The sequence below is a fragment of the Stomoxys calcitrans genome, chromosome 5 (genome assembly GCF_963082655.1).
Source record: "Stomoxys calcitrans chromosome 5, idStoCalc2.1, whole genome shotgun sequence".
Taxonomy (NCBI): domain Eukaryota; kingdom Metazoa; phylum Arthropoda; class Insecta; order Diptera; family Muscidae; genus Stomoxys; species Stomoxys calcitrans.
The window spans coordinates 21,094,194-21,112,661 of NC_081556.1; the positions used below are offsets into that span (position 1 = coordinate 21,094,194).

The following is an 18,468-nucleotide window of genomic DNA, read 5'->3' on the forward strand; positions in this document are numbered from 1 at the left end:
TGCAAATTGCTGTGCGAACATAGATAGCAGTGGGCCACAAGCGTCGTCGTTGGACAATGGGACCCCTCCGACATCTCCCGTACGGCAATATACGCAACAGCATCAACCCAACCTCGGGGCCATTGCCGGGAAGTGTATCTTTCTTGCAATTGAATTGCGATGGTCTCCGAGGAAAGATCAACGAGATATTAGATTTTATGATAAATACAGGAGACAAAGCTGACCAACATCTGCAGCCTGGACTGTTGTCATGGATACAATGTGCTACGTAAGCATCGCTTAAGGAGTGGAGTTGGGGAATTGGCCTACGCGATACACCGTTCTGTGCAATGTAGACCCCATTTCTACTGCGTCTGGCGCTAGTGATCCCTACATGGAGTGCATAGGGATAGCAGTCAGGTCCGGTACTGCCCAGATAGAGCTATACAACGTGTACATATTGCCGGTTGATTGTTGTGTCCCAATAAATTGCCAAGTTTTAGACATTTAGACATTAGAGGCGTACTGTCTGACCATAATCGCCTGGTTCTAGGAGACTCATGCGCATCACGTTTCATGCCATTCTCCCCTAGGTAACGACCAACTGGGTATAGTTTTGGCAGATCAGATTAAAGGCTCCAGGTGTTGCACGGTGAATGAGGATGCCCCCACTAGGATAACGAGGAGGTTCCAAAAATTTCCATTGTATGCCATTATTGCCTGAGTGACGTACCCTAGCATGCCTTCATTTTTTCCGGATCAGACAACCCTCCCATAATACTCACCATCGACCGTCCATCGGACTTCATAACTTTTGCTCGCCGGACGTTTATCAATCAAAAGTCCGATTGGATCGGCTTCAGAGAGTATACCAATAGCCGCTTCAGTGAGCTGTGACCCCCCTTAAATGTGCTAGCTGCGGTGAGGAAATTCCAAAGGGATCACTAACACAGCAGCCGCCATTTATACCGGCCGGTCGACTACCCCAAGTGTCATCCAATTTCTCGGTGCAGGTTTGAATCCTAGGGAGAACATCAGAAAAAAACATTTTTCAGCGGTAGTTAGCCCTCCTAATGCTGGCGACATATGTGAGGTACTATGCACTGTCGCACTCCGGCACGCCGTTGCCTTTTGTTAACGCACATGTTATTTAGGTACCGGTTTAGGCAAGCTGTGGTGTACACTCTCGAAACCCAGTAGAAGTGATTACAGGACCTCAGTCACTGTTGTTGACAGAGCTCCGAAAAGCGATGCCAGGTTATTCAACCGTCAATTTATTGTGTATTTCGAGAATGGCAGGGCCGGAAGGAGAGGCATTCGTTGTATTCGTGGTTTCCGAGCCGATGGACAGCCATCACAATTTACCGCGGACGAAGTTACGAGTGACATACGTGGCGCCAAGACATCCAAGGCGTTGGGGCCCGATGGAATCTCTGCCCTGATGCCGAAGAATCTGGATGTACCTGGAGTCGAGTACCTTACAACTAACCTCAACCTGTCTTTGAACACTCTTATAGTAACCGATGTCTGAAAAATGAGCAGAGTGAAACCTGGAAAAGACTCTGTAAAGCGGGAGGGGGAGAGGGGGAGGCGGGTGTCGTTCACACCGATCTCCTTTCTCTCATCAATAGCCAAGACGCTTAAGGGACTGCTCAGCCATGCCAGACTATTTAAAGACATCGCCAACACGACCCTCCAATCAGGCCTGAAATGCTGAGTGGCGAATTACCTGTGTGGTCGCCAGTCATTTGTTGGATTTAGAGATAAGAAGTCGAAACACCCTAGAGTGAAACAGGAAGTTATTTTTCTCTCGCCAGTAGCCAAAACGATTGAAGGACTGCTCTTCCAAAGCCTCGTTGGAGAATTTTCATTCGTCGTGCGTCAGCACGGCTTTCGAAGACTGCATAGCAAAACAACGGCTTTGCATGCCATTTCCGTAGACATTTGCACTGGCTTCAATAAGCCCAGGCCATGTGATAGGACGGTCCTCGTAGTACTGGACCTATCGAAAGCGTTCGACAAACTATTTGAGGACATCGCCAACATGTCCCTCCAGTCAGACCTGAAACGCTGTGTTGGGAATTATCTGTGCCCGTCAGTCATTTGTAGAATTTTGGGTAAGAAGTCGAAACATCGTGGAGTGAAACAGTCAGTTCTCCAATGTGGTAACTGTTTAACCTCTACCCATCCTCATAAGCGAAGAATGGCCTCCGGGAGGTGGTCTCAGCACCGCCAAGAAAAGTTTTAGTTAATTACATTCGATAATACTACATTTATGGCAAACGTTTGATATGTTGAAGCGAAACGTAACAAAGCTACAGTAAAGGAAAAACTTGGTAATACAAGTCTTTTGTTTACCAAACGTTTTTGCGTGTAAGTACACCGAGCGGGACAAAATTGGATTATAATAAAAGTTATATAAAAATGTGGGTCAATTCCCGGGTAGTCACCCCACCCCAAACTTATGCCCCAAATGGATGTGTATACCACACGGGACAATATGGTGTTCTAAAAAATTTTATTTGAGAGTTAGATGCGCATATCAATAATCTTAAAATGTGGACCATGTTAAAGGGGTCCGCTAATGGGTGTAATGAAGAACACCAGATCGGCTAGTATTACCACGATCTGTCGATTTTGGGTTTTAATAAAAGGCGAATTTGTTACCCGATTTGACTCAAATCTGCAACAAATAGTTATATTAGATCGCTCGACATCCATACCGAATATGATCCAGATGAAACCATATATAGATATATGTACCTGCCATATATACCGATTTTTCGATATTGGATCGTGATCCCATATTTGGATATGACTGTCACTAAGAAGATTTCGGACTTTAAGGCCATTGTTAACAAAACCTCTTTTATTGCCGGATATTGATAAAATTGGGAATAGAGTGTGGTTTAGGCCCCATCGTTTTACCCGTTATAGATCGATACCTCAGAAAATACCAGATATGAACCAACTTATAGGCGTGGCATAGAAAACAATTAAGGATGTTGTTTATGTAAGTAGCATGGAATTCCTAACTTAGATTTGCTTTTTTGAGGTTTCTTTTTTAGTATTTAGAGCGCACAACAAGCCGATTACTGGCTTAGGTGTATGTCCATAGTGGCATGGAGCGCACTCTCGTTTCAACCTACCTCAGAAAAAAATTTTTTGGTTCACAAATGTTAAGAAAATTTGGATTAAAACGTATATCCATAGTGCGGAACGGCCGAACTTAATTCGTTTGTTATATTGCTACGCCCGACAATTAAACGGCAAGCAACGAAATGTTCATTGTGAATAATTAATACAAAAAATTCTTTGAAGCAGTTTATTGAACCTTTTCAGGCTCGCCTTATATACCTTCAAAAAGTGAGTTAGAATACAGCGTTTAAGATGTTAAGCCTGCACAAGAAAAGCTTAACATTTGTTTTTAAATTTATTTGTCTCAAATTTGTTGAATGTTTTTCATCTTTCAAATCATCTTCAAACGGTCATTGTTCAGTTGTAATTTGAGATAACATCACAGACAATTTAAAATTAGCTTAGAAGTTAATAAACATTATATATAAAATGTGCGGTTTATTGTTTTTAAAATTTTGTTTGTAATTTTTTAATTTATATTCCTCCAATATTGTCACCACAAAAAGGCGTGAAATGAGCAATTATTGATTTACAAGATCATAAGCCTATTGGGCCCGCACGAATTATAATCAAGAACAGTGTCGCATAAATTTCAGATATTTATTAATTTTTTTTTCTGTTTTTCTTTTCGCTTAATCTAATCTGTTGTATTAATTAAAATCATCGCTTTGCCAAAGGGCCATAAATATCATTAATATATGTGCATCTTTCAGCGCATAGTCGAGTTGTGGGAAATAAATTATCAAAATTATAAACAATTTGAAATTTATAATTTCTTGTGTTTAAGTTATTCATTGTATATTAAAGATGAGTTTAAATTTCGGATAGATACATGGTTTTTTAAATAGTTATGTTTTTTGTTAAAGGTGACTTTAAGATATTTTATTTTGTTTTAGTGGCGCCAAAAAAACAAAAAAAAAACACGATCTAAGTTGCCCATGAACAATCCACTAAAGAAACGGGACTTCTTGCCATGGTGTTATAAAGGGTGATTTTTTTGAGGTTAGGATTTTCATGCATTAGTATTTGACAGATCACGTGGGATTTCAGACATGGTGTCAAAGAGAAAGATGCTCAGTATGCTTTGACATTTCATCATGAATAGACTTACTAACGAGCAACGCTTGCAAATCATTGAATTTTATTACCAAAATCAGTGTTCGGTTCGAAATGTGTTCATTCACCGTAACGTTGCGTCCAACAGCATCTTTGAAAAAATACGGTCCAATGATTCCACCAGCGTACAAACCACACCAAACAGTGCATTTTTCGGGATGCATGGGCAGTTCTTGAACGGCTTCTGGTTGCTCTTCACTCCAAATGCGGCAATTTTGCTTATTTACGTAGCCATTCAACCAGAAATGAGCCTCATCGCTGAACGGTGAATGAACACATTTCGAACCGAACACTGATTTTGGTAATAAAATTCAATGATTTGCAAGCGTTGCTCGTTAGTAAGTCTATTCATGATGAAATGTCAAAGCATACTGAGCATCTTTCTCTTTGACACCATGTCTGAAATCCCACGTGATCTGTCAAATACTAATGCATGAAAATCCTAACCTCAAAAAAATCACCCTTTAAATATATTTGAATATTTTTTTCGACATATAAAATCTGGTAGGGATTTAGGCCACTAAGGGCTCAAGAAGTCATATCAAGAGTTTTAATATAGTCCTCATATAAACTACGTACCAATATATATATTATTTTATCTGATTGACATTTGGTGTGAGTTACACTTACCAAATTTCAATCAAATCGGCAAAAAATTGAGAATTCGAGGGACCCAAGAATTCAAATCGGGATATGCGTTTATATGGGTCTACATAGTTTTTGGAACTATGAACGAGGCATTTGGAGGTATTTTAAAGGACATTCACCAGAACAGGTGAATTTTGAACTGTTCAGCCATCTCGTTGAGAGATCTGCGACAGTCGAGGGCGGTTTTTGTGATCAGAAATACGTTCTCCAGGGATGGTTGCCTGGCTGTCTAAGACGATATTTATGCCAAACGTCGTAATGGCATTATATCTTAGCCATTCCTTCACCCCCTAAATTGCAAGGATCTCCGCTTGATATACACTGCAGTGGTCGGATAACAAGTTGTAGATCTTTAGAATACACCCCAAAGCTCACCTGGTCGTTTAGTTTGGAACCATCCGTATAGAAGTCTATGTAACTTTTGTTACCAGGGATATCGTAGTTCCAATCGGTTCTATCAGGAATCGTTGTACAGTTCATTTTATCAAGAAACGGCTCAGGTAGGGTGAAATCCACACTGCCTGTAACATCGGATATTGACCGGTATCTCACGAATAAATGCTTCAACGTTGGCTTCCAATGCGTCAATTGAAGCGCTCTTGTAGGTATAGACATTAGCATTAAAATGGCCCCACAAAAAATAGTCTAAAGGCGTTAAATGGCACGATCTAGGCGGCCAATGGACCGGTCCAAAATGTGAAATAAAATGTTCACTGAACACGCCTTTCAATAAGTCCATTGTAACGCGTGCTGTGTGGCATGGGAAACCGTCTTGTCAGAAAAGTCAAGCTCTTGGATTTTAGGCAAAAAAAAGTTGGAAATCATCACGGTAGCGTACATCATTTTTGAAGAAGTACGATCCAATGATGTCACCAGCCCATAAACCGTAACAAACTGTGCCTTTTTCTGGAAGCATTGGTAGGTCTTGCAATGCTTCTGCCTGATCTTCACTCCAAAATCGACAATTCTGCTTTTTTATGTACCCATTCAGCTAATATGAGCTTCGTACGATTCGCATCATTTTTGAAGAAGTTCGGTCCAATGATGCAACCAGCCCATAAACCCCACCAAAGTGTGACTTTTTCTGTATGCATTGGTAGCTGTTGCAATGCTTCTGGCTGATTTTCACTCCAAAATCGACTATTCTGCTTATTTACGTCCCCATTGAGCGCAAAATGTGCTCTGACCATAAAATGGAAGAAGCGCGCGATGAACTTTCTTAACAGACCACGCATTTGGTAATAAAATTCAATTATTTGCCAGCCTTGATAGTTTTTAAGACGATTCACGTTTAAATTATAGACAAAAATGAAAATGTTTCACAGTGAAACGAAACGTGCGTGAGCTGTTTAAACCAGTCTTGCCAAAAAGATAAAAGCTTAAAAATCGCCCTTTATGTAGCCTACTAACCGAAAAGGGGAGGCCACCGTAGCGCAGAGGTTAGCATGCCCGCCTATGACGCTGAACGCCTGAGTTCTGAGAAAAAAATTTCCGCGAGGTGACGCACTGCGGCACGCCGTTCAGATTCGGCTATAAAAAGGAGGCCCCTTATCATTGAGCTTAAACTTGAATCGGACTGCACTCATAAATATGTGAGAAGTTTGCACTCATTAATATCTGAGATGTTTGTACTCATTAATATGTGAGAAGTTTGCAAAAATTGCATTTAACTATCCGAAAAGGGGCGGCTCCGCTGCGCCATATTTAATTCTCTTATACCTTCCATTGGAGGCCTATATTGCCATGGTCGGTAGACAAAACCTATTTTGAGGGAGTTTAGGGGTGGTAGAATTTCACTTCGAATGTGTATATCATATTCGTGCTCTACTCCCAAATACCATCCTTTCGAGTCCTATATTGCCATGGTCGGTAAATATGTCCGGTTTGGGAGAATTTTGTGGATAGGGTAGGCTGCCAGACATTTGGCCCTTAAAGTTAATATAAGGTTCGTGTTCTGCTCGCCAATAGCTTTTATTTGAACCCCATATTGCCATTGTCGGTAAATATGTCCGGTTTTGGGGGTGGCGCTGCCCCCAAACACTTGGTCTCGAAATCGAATAACGGTTTCGTGATCTACTCCCTAAAACCTTTCATTTGAGTCCCACTTTGACATGGTTCGTCTAAATATCCCATTTGCGGGTTTTGGAGGCGGGGTGATCCCTCCAGGCACTTTATCCAAAAATTTTGATACCAAATTTTTGTTTTCAGGCTACGATATGAATGCAAACTAAACTTCGCTTGAATCGAACCACCCAGCTCTGAGATCTATCGTTTTTGAAAATAAGGGTAAAGGGGGCGGGTCCTCATTGAGTCACATATGGACATGATTGTCCAATATGTCTACTTTGTGTAGTTTTAAACTCGGGGCGTGAACCTAGGTATTTTAACCCAATTTTCAACATCGGATATGTAGTCTTCTCCCGAATACCTTTCATATGAGTTTCATATTATTCCGATTTTGGGCGATACCGTTGGGGCGGTTTGGACTTGGGCGGCCCCTTAGGTACCTGGACCCAATTTCTAAAACCCGTCCGTTCCACTTTTGATTTGGGGTGGTACTTTTGGGCTCACTTAGGTTCTTGAACTCAATTTTTAATGTCATATTCCTACTCTACTCCTGAATACCTTTCATTTGAGTCCCATATTGTCTCGATCGATCCGCTTTTGATTTTGGAAGGTTTTGTGTTGGTTAGGTCTGTCGCTTCCGATATTAAAAAAATGTATGGCTTATTGCTCCTTCCAATCTACACCTACGCAATAGAAAAATTAAAATATCCATAAAATCCTTCATTTTTATACCCTCCACCATAGGATGGGGGGTATACTAATTTCGTCATTCTGTTTGTAACAACTCGAAATATTCGTCTAAGACCCCATTAAGTATATATATTCTTGATCGTCGCGAAATTTTATGTCGATCTAGCCTTGTCCGTCCGTATGTCCGTCTGTCTGTCTGTCGAAAGCACGCTAACTTCCGAAGGAGTAAAGCTAGCAATTTTTATCCGATTGGAATGAAATTTTGCACGACGTGTTCTGTTATGATATCCAACAACTGTGCCGAGTATGGGTCAAATCGGTCCATAACCTGATATAGCTGCCATATAAACCGATCTTGGGTCTTGACTTCTTGAGCTTCTACAGTGCGCAATTTTTATCCGATTTGAATGAAATTTTGCACGACGTGTTCTGTTATGATATCCAACAACTGTGCCGAGTATGGGTCAAATCGGTCCATAACCTGATATAGCTGCCATATAAACCGATCTTGGGTCTTGACTTCTTGAGCCTCTAGAGGTCGCAAATATTATCCGATTTGCCTGACGATTATTATCCGATTTGTTCGACGGATTCTCCCATGATCATCAACATACGTGTTTATTATGGTCTGAATCGGTCTATTGCCCGATACAGCTCCCATATAAATCGATCTATCTATTTTACTTCTTGAGCCCCCAAAGAGCGCAATTCTTATTGAATTGGCTGACATTTTACACAGGTCTCCAACATATAATTTAATTGTGGTCCAAACTGGACCATATCTTGGTAACGCTCTAATAGTGGAGCAAATCTTTTCTTATATCCAGTTTTGCCTAAGAAGAGATGCCGGGAAAAGAACTCGACAAATGCGATCCATGGTGGAGGGTATATAAGATTCGGCCCGACCGAACTTAGCACGCTTTTAGTTGTTTTCCATTAAAATTCTATTCACTGGGGTTATTGACTTGGCGGCTTTCTAAGCGCTATTCTCAAAGGTTATTTGCATCATCTGCCTTTAGAGGGACAGTTTACAAATTTTCGCAAACCACATTACCAGAAGCGCATAAAAAGCTATGTTATGACACCGCCATAGCAAAGGTTGAGGTTTAGAAGAACGTTTTAAGCTATATTTGAGAAAAGACGTATAGTACCACCTAAGTTGACTTATACTCCTTAATTTTCTGAGTACCTTCCATTCCTACAAAAAAGGGGATTTTCATTGGAGAACCAATAGTTGAGAAGGGTTAATGCTTACTCCTCGAGCCATTTCATGCGGTTTTAATTTCACCCTTTAACATTTAGTTTTATATATTCAGTTAATGTAAACACAATACCTTTACAAGTTTGTGTCTTAAGTCTTTTGTTTTGCAAATCAAAAAAAAGAAAAACTGCAAATTGTTTGCTATTTCATATTTCCATTGCTATGAAAAAGGGATTTTCATTGGACAACCAATAGTTGGGAAGAGGTGATGCTTACTCCTCTAGACATTTCATGCGGTTTTCAATTTACCCTTTAAAATTTAGTTTCATATACTAAGTTAATGTAATACCTTTGCAAGTTTGTGTCTTAAGTCTTTTGTTTTGCAAATCACAAGAACTGCAAATTGTTTGCTATTTCATATTTCCATTGCTATGAAAAAAGGGATTTTCATTGGAGAGCCAATAGTTGAGAAGAGTTGATGCTTTATAATTTAGTTTCATATACTAAGTTAATGTAAATACAATACTTATACAAGTTTGTGTCTTAAGTCTTTTGTTTTACAAATCACAAAAACTGCAAATTGTTTGCTATTTCATATTTCTTTACCAATTGTGGCAAATTGTTTTGTGTTATTTGCTTTTAGCAACATCTTCAATGCTTTTTTGTTCGACAATAATGACTTTTCAAGTCAATAACCAAATGTGGCCAGTATGGCCATTAATACATTTAAATATTCCACGAAGATGCCACTAAATCTTCACGCCGCTGCCGCAGGCATGTGATTGCAGCAATGTTTATGATGGCTAATAATGGCCACTACCAGTTCTTGGATTTTATATTTCTAAATGTCACTTGTTTCTCTTGTAACAAGTATCTTTTTTTTTCGCAAAGGCAGATTGATTTCTTGTTTTGTGGCCGTTACTTCGTTTTCAATTTACAAATAAACTTTTGAAAGGCAACATAGACAAAACGGTGAAGAAGAATCTAAAACTAAACTTGAAAATAGGAATTAATCAAGATAAGAGAACATTGAAAATGCAAGTATTAGCGACAAATCAAAACATAGACATGTGGAGAATATAGACATATGGCGGTTTTTTTGGAAGAAGACCAAAGAACCAGCATTTGACAGGCGTAAAGATAAGAACCTCCTATGAGAAGAAAACCACACACATGTTAATGTAAAACCATTAAAGCAAAAAACATATCCACATTATAGCTTTTTAAGATATTTGCGGCTTATTTAAAAAAAACTTAACGCCATTAAGAAAAAAATTAAAATCCGCCACACGTACAAATTCGGCATTAATCGCCAACATTGACAGGAAATCGAAAGTGTCTTTCATATCGGCAACTATACTGAGAGAGAGAGAGAGGTAATAAATTCAAGATTTATTTGAAGATTAGCAGCCTAGCAAATGGCTGTGGTGCTTTGCAAATTGATTGCCTTGCTGCCATTGTTAAATGGTTTTTAGTTTTCCAAAAAAAGACAGATATGCAAAGAAAAAAGTTCATTCAACTGCTTTGGTTTTTTTTTTGTTGCTTGGTTCATACAAATTAGTTGAGTAAATATTTAGCAGTTGAGTCTTAAATGGCAAGTGTTATATGTTACTGTTCGAATTTCATTTCATTTCATTTCATTTTTTTTTTGTTTTTGCTACAAAATGTTGGCGAAGTTAACACTTTTATTTTTTTTTGTGACAAATTAACACCTACACATACAAACTTCTGAAATGAAGTAAAAAGTTTGGAGTCCAAATTTTTTTGTAACAATTTTGTTTTTAGATTCGATAGGAATATTTAAAAATCTGACTATTTAAAGCAGTCTCATAAAGATTTAAAAACGAACCATTTAGAGAAAGATGTTAAACACTTGGACAATTTGTAAGTATGCGGGACATATGGAACCGTGTTCTTGTGTAAACCAAGGTTAGTCCTGATTTTTATACCCACCACCATAGGATGGGGGTATACTAATCTAGTCGTTCCGTTGGTAACACCTCGAAATATTCGTCTAAGACCCCATCAAGTATATATATTCTTGATCGTCTCGATGTTCTGAGTCGAACTAGCCATGTCCGTCCGTCCGTCCGTCTGTCGAAATCACGATAACGGTCGAACGCGTAAAGCTAGCCGCTTGATATTTCGCACAGACACTTTATATTGACGTAGGTCTTTGGGGATTGCAAATGGACCATATCGGTTCAGATTTGGATATAGCTCCCATATAAAAAGATCTTCCGATTTTATTTCTTGAGCCGAAATTTTTGTCCGAATCGGCTGAAATTTTACACATGGTGTTCTTTTATGACTTCCAACAACTGTGCCAAGTACGGATCAAATCGGTCTATAACCTGATATAGCTCCCATATAAACCGATCTCCCGAATTGACTTCTTGAGCCCCTGGAAGTCGCAATGTTTGTTCGATTTTTCTGAAATTTCACACATAGTGTTCTGTTATGACTTCCAACAACTGTGCCAAGTACGAACCAAATCGGTCTATAACCTGATATAACTCCCATATAAACTGATCTCCCGAATTGACTTCTTGAGCCCCTGGAAGCCGCAATTTTTATCCGATTTGGCTGAAATTTTGCATATAGTGTTTTGTTATGACTCCCAACAACCGTGCTAAGTACGGTCCGAGTCGGTCCATAACCTGATATAGCTCCCATATAAACCGATCTTCCGAATTGACTTCTTTAGCCCCTTGGAAGCCGCATAATGTTCTGTTTAGACTTCTTACATGTTGTTTTTTTAATTTCATCGAATGCTGACACGAAGTGTCTGTCTAAGTCGGAAGTTGTTCTGTTTAGCAGAACAACCCACCCACGGTGGCTCCTGGGGGAAGAGAATATTCCATTTGCTGAAAGCGCAAAATACCTGAGTGTTTTGCTGGACAGGGAATTGAACTGTAAATCAAACATTTTGGAAAAGCCAAGAAAGGCAACTCTTGTCCTTCACACCTGCAAGAGGCCCATTTCGAAAAGTTGGGGTTTAAGCCGCGTGTCATATGCTGGGTGTATACTGCAGTTGTTAGACCTATCATGGCTAGTTTGTGCATCACAGCCGCACTGGGGACGGGGCAAACTTCTCACATATCAATGAGTGCTACCCGATTCAAGTTTAAGCTAAATGATAAGGGACCTCCTTTTTATAGCCGAGTTCGAACGGCTTGCCGACATGCGACACCTCTTTGGGTAGAAGTTTTTATATGGCTGGCTTACCAAATGGTATAGTGCCTCACAAATGTCACAAAACATTAGAAGTGGAAAACCACCGCTGATAATTTTTTTTGAAGTTCGCACCAGGATTCGCTTTTTTGCCTTCACCGTTGTAACTTGCGTCTAATTGCAAAATGGCGGACGAAGCTTCAGCCCGTGGTGGTTTCCGTGGAGGATTTGGTTCTCGTATTGGTCGTGGTCGTGGCCGTGGCCGTGGTGGCAAGGAAGATTCCAAGAAATGGGTTCCAGTCAGTAAATTGGGTCATTTGGTACGTGATAGCAAATTCAAATCTTTGGAAAAAATCTACTTGTACTTTTTGCCCATCAAAGAGTTCGAAATCATTGATTTCATTTTGGGCTCTGCTTTGCGCGATGAGGTCTTGAAGATCATGCCAGTCCAGAAACAAACTCGTGCTGGTCAACGTACCCGTTTCAAGGCTTTCTTTGTCATTGGTGACAACAACGGTCAGATTGGTTTGGTCACTAAGTGCAGCAAGGAAGTTGCTACCGCCATTCGTGGCGCCATCATCTTGGCTAAATTGTCAGTTATTCCTGTACGCCATGGCTACCGCGGTAACAGGATCGGTAAACCCCATATCGTACCATGAATGGTTACCCGCAAATGTGGTTCTGTCTCTGTATATTTGGTTCCTGCATCCCGTGGTACTGGCATTGTATCTGCCCCCGCACCCAAGAAGCTTTTGACTATGGCTGGTATTCACAATTGTTATACTTCTGCTCGTGGTTCTACCGGTACCTTGGGTAAATTTGCAAAGGCCACTTATGCTGCCAATGCCCAGACTTATGCTTACTTGACTCCCGATTTGTGGAGGGATATGCCTTTGGGTGCTACTCCTTACAAGCAATTTGCCACTTTCTTGACCGATAAGACTGGTGCCCGTCACTACATTGATGCTTAAATATTTTTTCTCTGAATTGCATTGATTATATGAGAACATCATTGAAAAAATTTCGAACCCAGGCTTTCAGCGTCTAGGCGAACATGCTAATCGCTGCTTTGAAGAACTAGGACTGGTCATATCGAGAAGGTTATGTGACCCCTGCAGAGTGTATCATGCGAAGATCCTTGCAATTAAAGAAAATTGTTGGAATGGCTAAGATTAAATGTCATAGCGACGACTGACAGCTCTCAGACAGCCAGGCAGCCACTTAATCCCTGGAGAACATATTTTTGAATTCAAAACCCGCCCTATAATGTCGCAGATCTCTCAACGAGATGGCTAAACAGTTCAAAATCCAACTGTTCTGGGTGTCGGGTGACAGAGATATCGCAGGGAATTGTAGAACAGACGTGCTTGCGAGACTAGGAACTATCTTACACATTTCAGGGGAACTGGAATCTGTGGTTTACCTCTAGCTTCTGGTAAGCAATGTCTTAAAGATCACATGCGAAGAGCAACGAAAGAATTTTGGTCACATAGTGGAGGTTTCGAACGCCCCAAAATTGTGTGGCCCAATTCAGACTAAATGTCTACCGCTTTACTGTCGCAGGCTAGAACATACGCCACAATTATTGTGTCTGTCATGACAGGTCACTGTTTGAACGGTAAACATGCTGAAAGACTGAAGATTGTAAGTAACGACTTCTGATGAATCTTTGAAAACATCAAAGAAGAGGAGACTATCAAAAATTATAATCTCCTTTTAGCTCGATATATTTTTCCCAGCGATGTTCATTAGCTTCGGTAGCCTGTTTGTAAAAAGAACTGTCTACCTCCAAAAAATAACAATTATTCGCAACAAAAAATACTCCGAGGGAGTTAAATCTTGCGAATAAGGTGCGTGCTGAGGCAATTCGAACTTTCATGGATATTTGCCATTGCAATGGTGGTTTTGTAAACGGCTCTTGGAGGCCACCGTAGCGCGGAGGTTACCATGTCCGCCCATGACGCTGAAAGCCTGGATTCGAATCCTGGCGAGAACATCATAAAAAATGTTCAGATATGTTTATCCCCTCCTAATGCTGGCGACGTTTGTGAGGTACTGTACCATCTGGTATGGCCATGTTAAAACTTCTCCACAAAGAGGTGTCGCACTCAGGTACGCCGTTCGGCCTCGGCTATAAAAAGAGGTCCCTTATCATTGACCTTAAACTTGAATCGGACAGCACTCACTGGTATGTGAGAAGTTTGGCCCTGTTCCTTAATGGAATGTTCATGGGTAAATTTGGATTTTGCTGTCTGTTGTATTGAGAGCAAACGTGCCACCATCTTCCGCACAGCTTTCATCAAATTTTCCGCAGCCCCGATATCGCATCATAAGATTTATGGTAAAGGAAGCCTTGAGGAGCTTTCAACCAATTAAGTCACCCAGACCTGATGGAATAATTCCGGCGTTAGTGCCGAAGGAGGCCCACTATCTGGAGCCCCATCTGGCCAAACATATTTGACAGTTTGCTTAGGACTAGCATATTCTCCCAAAGCGTGCCAGGAGGCAAGGGTGGTATATAAACGCAAGCCCGGCAAGTCAGGTTATGCCTTTCTACTAAAAACCATGGAACGTATTGTGGATACCATGATAAAGAAGGACATCCAGCGAACTGCTCAAATACAAACAGCGTGCCTATGTCAAGGGAAGGTCGGTGGAGACTGTACATAAAATAGAATAATCCTTCGATGCCAAAACGTACACAATGACGGTATGCATTGACATCGAGGGGGATTTTAACAAAGTGAGTACCGACTCACTGTTAAAGGGACTGCTGCCAACGGCACTGTCTTGGATTGACGGAATTCAGGTGTTTGCCATATGAAATATCATTCTATGCAGATGAATCAAAACTAAAGCAGAGAGTGGGCCTGGGGATATACATTGAGAATTCGGGGACTGAGATTTGTCTTCTACTATCTGACCATAATACGGTCCTGTAAGCGGAGATCCGGGCGATTACAGAATGCGTGAGGTCGTGTGGTGTTAACGCGAGCCTGTCGAGTGTGATTAGGTGAGAACATTATTGATGGAAAGTCACAAATGGTAAGGTCACGAACAGTTTTGGAGTGTAAGATGGAGATAAACGCCTTCTCTGAGGATGGCACGATCCGCATCGTTTGGTTGCCGGGCCATAGTGGAGTAAGGGGGAATGAAAAAGCAGACGATTTGTCAGTAAAGGCCAAAGGACTGCCGTCAACAAACTTGGTTAACCCGAAGCCTTTCGGGTCGACATAGTTCGAGTTAAGAGCGAGGGTAGGTCGACAAAAAACCTATAGGGAGATTCGGATCGTGATAAGACGAAGCTATTACTGAAAGGAAGTAAGAAGGATGTCAGTTTAGCTTTCGGTATCATAACGGGACACACAGGACTACGAGATCACTTATGTGAAATTGGTGCGGCAAGTGATAGCAAGTGTAGGCAATGTGGCGAAGATGATGGGACGTTGGGGCATCTCCTATGCCATTGCCCGGCTAGGGCATGAACCAACTTAGGGTGTCGTATAAAAAATAATTAAGGAATTTGTGGGTAGCATGGAATTCCTTACTTAAATTTTCTATTTCGAGGTTACTTTTTAGCGTGTGGAGCGTACAATAGACTCCTAAGCACATTACTGGCTCAGTATGAATGCGTTGAAGAAAGATTACATTCGTGCAGCTTGCAACTCGTTTTTTGACCGACTCAGAGAAAAAGCAAAAAGTGAATAAATTCTGAATTGTGGTAGGTTAGGTTAGGTTGAAAAAAGGATCTCATTTGAAATGATAAAACTTGTGGCAGCTTTTCTGTACAAATGTAAAATTTCCCATGAACGTTTCATTAAGGAACAAGGAATATTTCCCTCATATCAATGAGTGCAGTCCGATTAAAGTTTAAGCTCAATGATGAAGGACTTTCTTTTTTATGCCGAGTTCGAACGGCTTATCGCTTAGCGACAGTACTTAGAAGAAAAGTTTAAACATGGCAGAATACCTCACAAATGTTGCCAGCATAAGTAAGAGCAGATTCTCTGTAGGTTAACAAGAGGTCGATTTTGTCGTACTTTTGTCCTTAATTTTATGTTTTTTTTTCAATTAAATTATCCGGAATATCCTTAAGATTTCTATAACACTTCTTAGACAACTACAGCCTTATCTTCTATTCAATGTCAACTTTTATGTAAAGACTTGTTTGTTTCTTTATTTCAATACCTATAAAAGTTTCTATTATTGGAAATTATTAACAACAAACACTTGTTTTTAATTGCCTCTATGTCCTTATCTCATTTAGCTGTCAATAATAGACATTTTTTCTATGGAATGCCATTAAATTCACTTTGTACTCATTTGTGTTGTAATAAATCTTAAGCAATTGATCTGATTTATATCGATCTGTGGTACGTTTAATTATTAAATATGATAATATTTTAATTTATGGAACTTGCATATGTATGCGCCAACATACATATGTCTGGTTGATATATGTTAAATTGTCATTTTTTTATATGTCCAAACCAGACACGACCAGAGCCATTAGCGTGATTTTGTCAAATAAATTAATAGAGATAGACAGCTTTTACTGAAATTCTTTAAAAAAACATAATATCTAGTCATATAAAGATTTATTGTCGATAATACAATGAAACTGGTGTCGCGCAATATGTTAAACAAAACAAAAATTGAAGGAAGCTTAAGGTAAAATACTGTATGTCATGTCATACCAAAGGATTTTCTTTACAAATACAAATCCAGCGTAATCAAAAATGGTTTAGGTAAATCAGAAAAAAATACAGATATGTTAAGTAGGCTGACTAACACGTAGTGCTACCAAGTTTACACTGATTTGTCTGTCAAAATAGAAATGACAGCTACACGTTATTTGTCGTACTCACCACCATAGGATGGGGGTATACTAATCTAGTCATTCCGTTTGAAACACCTCGAAATATTCGTCTAAGACCCCATAAAGTACATATAATCTTGATCGTCTGGACGTTCTGAGTCGATCTAGCTACGTCCGTCCGTCTGTCGAAATCACGATAGCGGTGGCACGCGTAAAGCTAGCCGCTTGAAATTTTGCACAGATACTTATTATTGATGTAGGTCGTTGGGGATTGAAAATGAGCCATATCGGTTTAGATTTAGATATAGCTTCCATATAAACCGATCTCCCGATTTGACTTTTTGACCCCCTGGAAGCCGCAATTTTTTTCCGATTTAGCAGAAATTCATGTGACATTCTGTTATGACTGGCAACAACTGCGCCAAGTACGGTCCAAATCGTCCAAGAACCTGATATAGCTCCCATATAAACCGATCTCCCGATTTGACTTCTTGAGCCCGGTTGTTAGAAGTCTTTTTTGACTTCCAACAACTGTGCAAAGTACTGTTCAAATCGGTCTATAACCTGATATAGCTCCCATATTAACCGAACGTTTGGTTTGACTTCTTGAGCCGTTACAAGCCTCAATTTTTGTCCGATTGGGCTGACATTTTACATGCGATGTTTTGTTACGACTTCCAACAACTGTGCTAAATATGGCAAAAATCAGTGTATAACCTGATATAGCTCCCGGTCTCTCGATCATCCTTGTTCGGTTCCTAGAAGCTTTAATTTTTGCTGGTTTGACAGAAGTTTTGTATGTAGAATAAAATTATACCCTACAACTTAGTATTTTTTGTATAAACTTTTAGCAGAATCCATTGTGGTGGGTTCCCAAGATTCGGCCCGGCCGAACTTAGCAAGGTTTTCTTGTTTTTATTAACAGCTTGTTATATTGTTTACAAGCCACTCTTTGCTTATGGTTGAGCAGTGAACGGTAGGTGAATTTTGGACTGTCGTTCTACAGATTTCAACCCCTTAGGGCACTATGAGTCGGACAAGGACCTGTCCGGGGTATTGTTAAATTTTAGCCAACATGGGCAAAACCGGGACTTCTTTGGGCCCAAGATGTCAAAAAGAGGGATCTGTTTTTATGTGGAAGAAGCGCTTCCACAGAAGCAAGTTCAACAAAACAGGCTCCAAGAAGTATTCCCCTGGCAAAAAGGCACGAAGTTCAGTAGCTGGTAAGTGAAATGGAGAAAAAGTGGTATCATAGAACCATCATCAAGTACATGGTGCTCCCCAGTGGTGCTGGTTAAAAAGAAAGACGGAAGTTCTCGATTCTGTGTGGATTATAGAAAGCTTAACGATGTCCTCAAAAGGGACAGCTATCCACTCCCAAGAATTGATGACACACTAGACACCCTGTAACAATCCTCCTCATGGATCTATCTCCTCAAGAATTGGCTATCTTCTGGCCCCCGGCCGTGCTCAGTCTTGGGGCAGTTCTTTTCCTTCAGAGACAGATTTCGGACCAGAATACATAAAAGTAAAAAGTAAGGTAGCTCTTATGTATGTTAGAGTATGTTAATGTGTAAGTATAGGTTGGATTTGTATTGTCCGGGGTAAAAGCTAAAAATCACAGGAAGAAAAATGG

General features: G+C 40.2%; 1 protein-coding gene, 1 long non-coding RNA gene and 1 pseudogene across 2 annotated transcripts in view; 2 read left to right on the top strand and 1 right to left on the bottom strand.

The window, feature by feature from the left end:
• The window catches only part of LOC106080863 (A disintegrin and metalloproteinase with thrombospondin motifs like), a 323,287-nt gene that overhangs the window by 71,772 nt on the left and 233,047 nt on the right, over nucleotides 1-18,468 (bottom strand). The gene's annotated exons all lie outside the window — the stretch shown is intronic.
• LOC131997675 (uncharacterized) overlaps nucleotides 1-18,468 on the top strand; it is a 123,912-nt gene that overhangs the window by 48,170 nt on the left and 57,274 nt on the right. The window lies entirely within an intron of this gene.
• LOC106080861 (small ribosomal subunit protein uS5-like) lies at nucleotides 12,199-12,984 on the top strand (annotated as a pseudogene).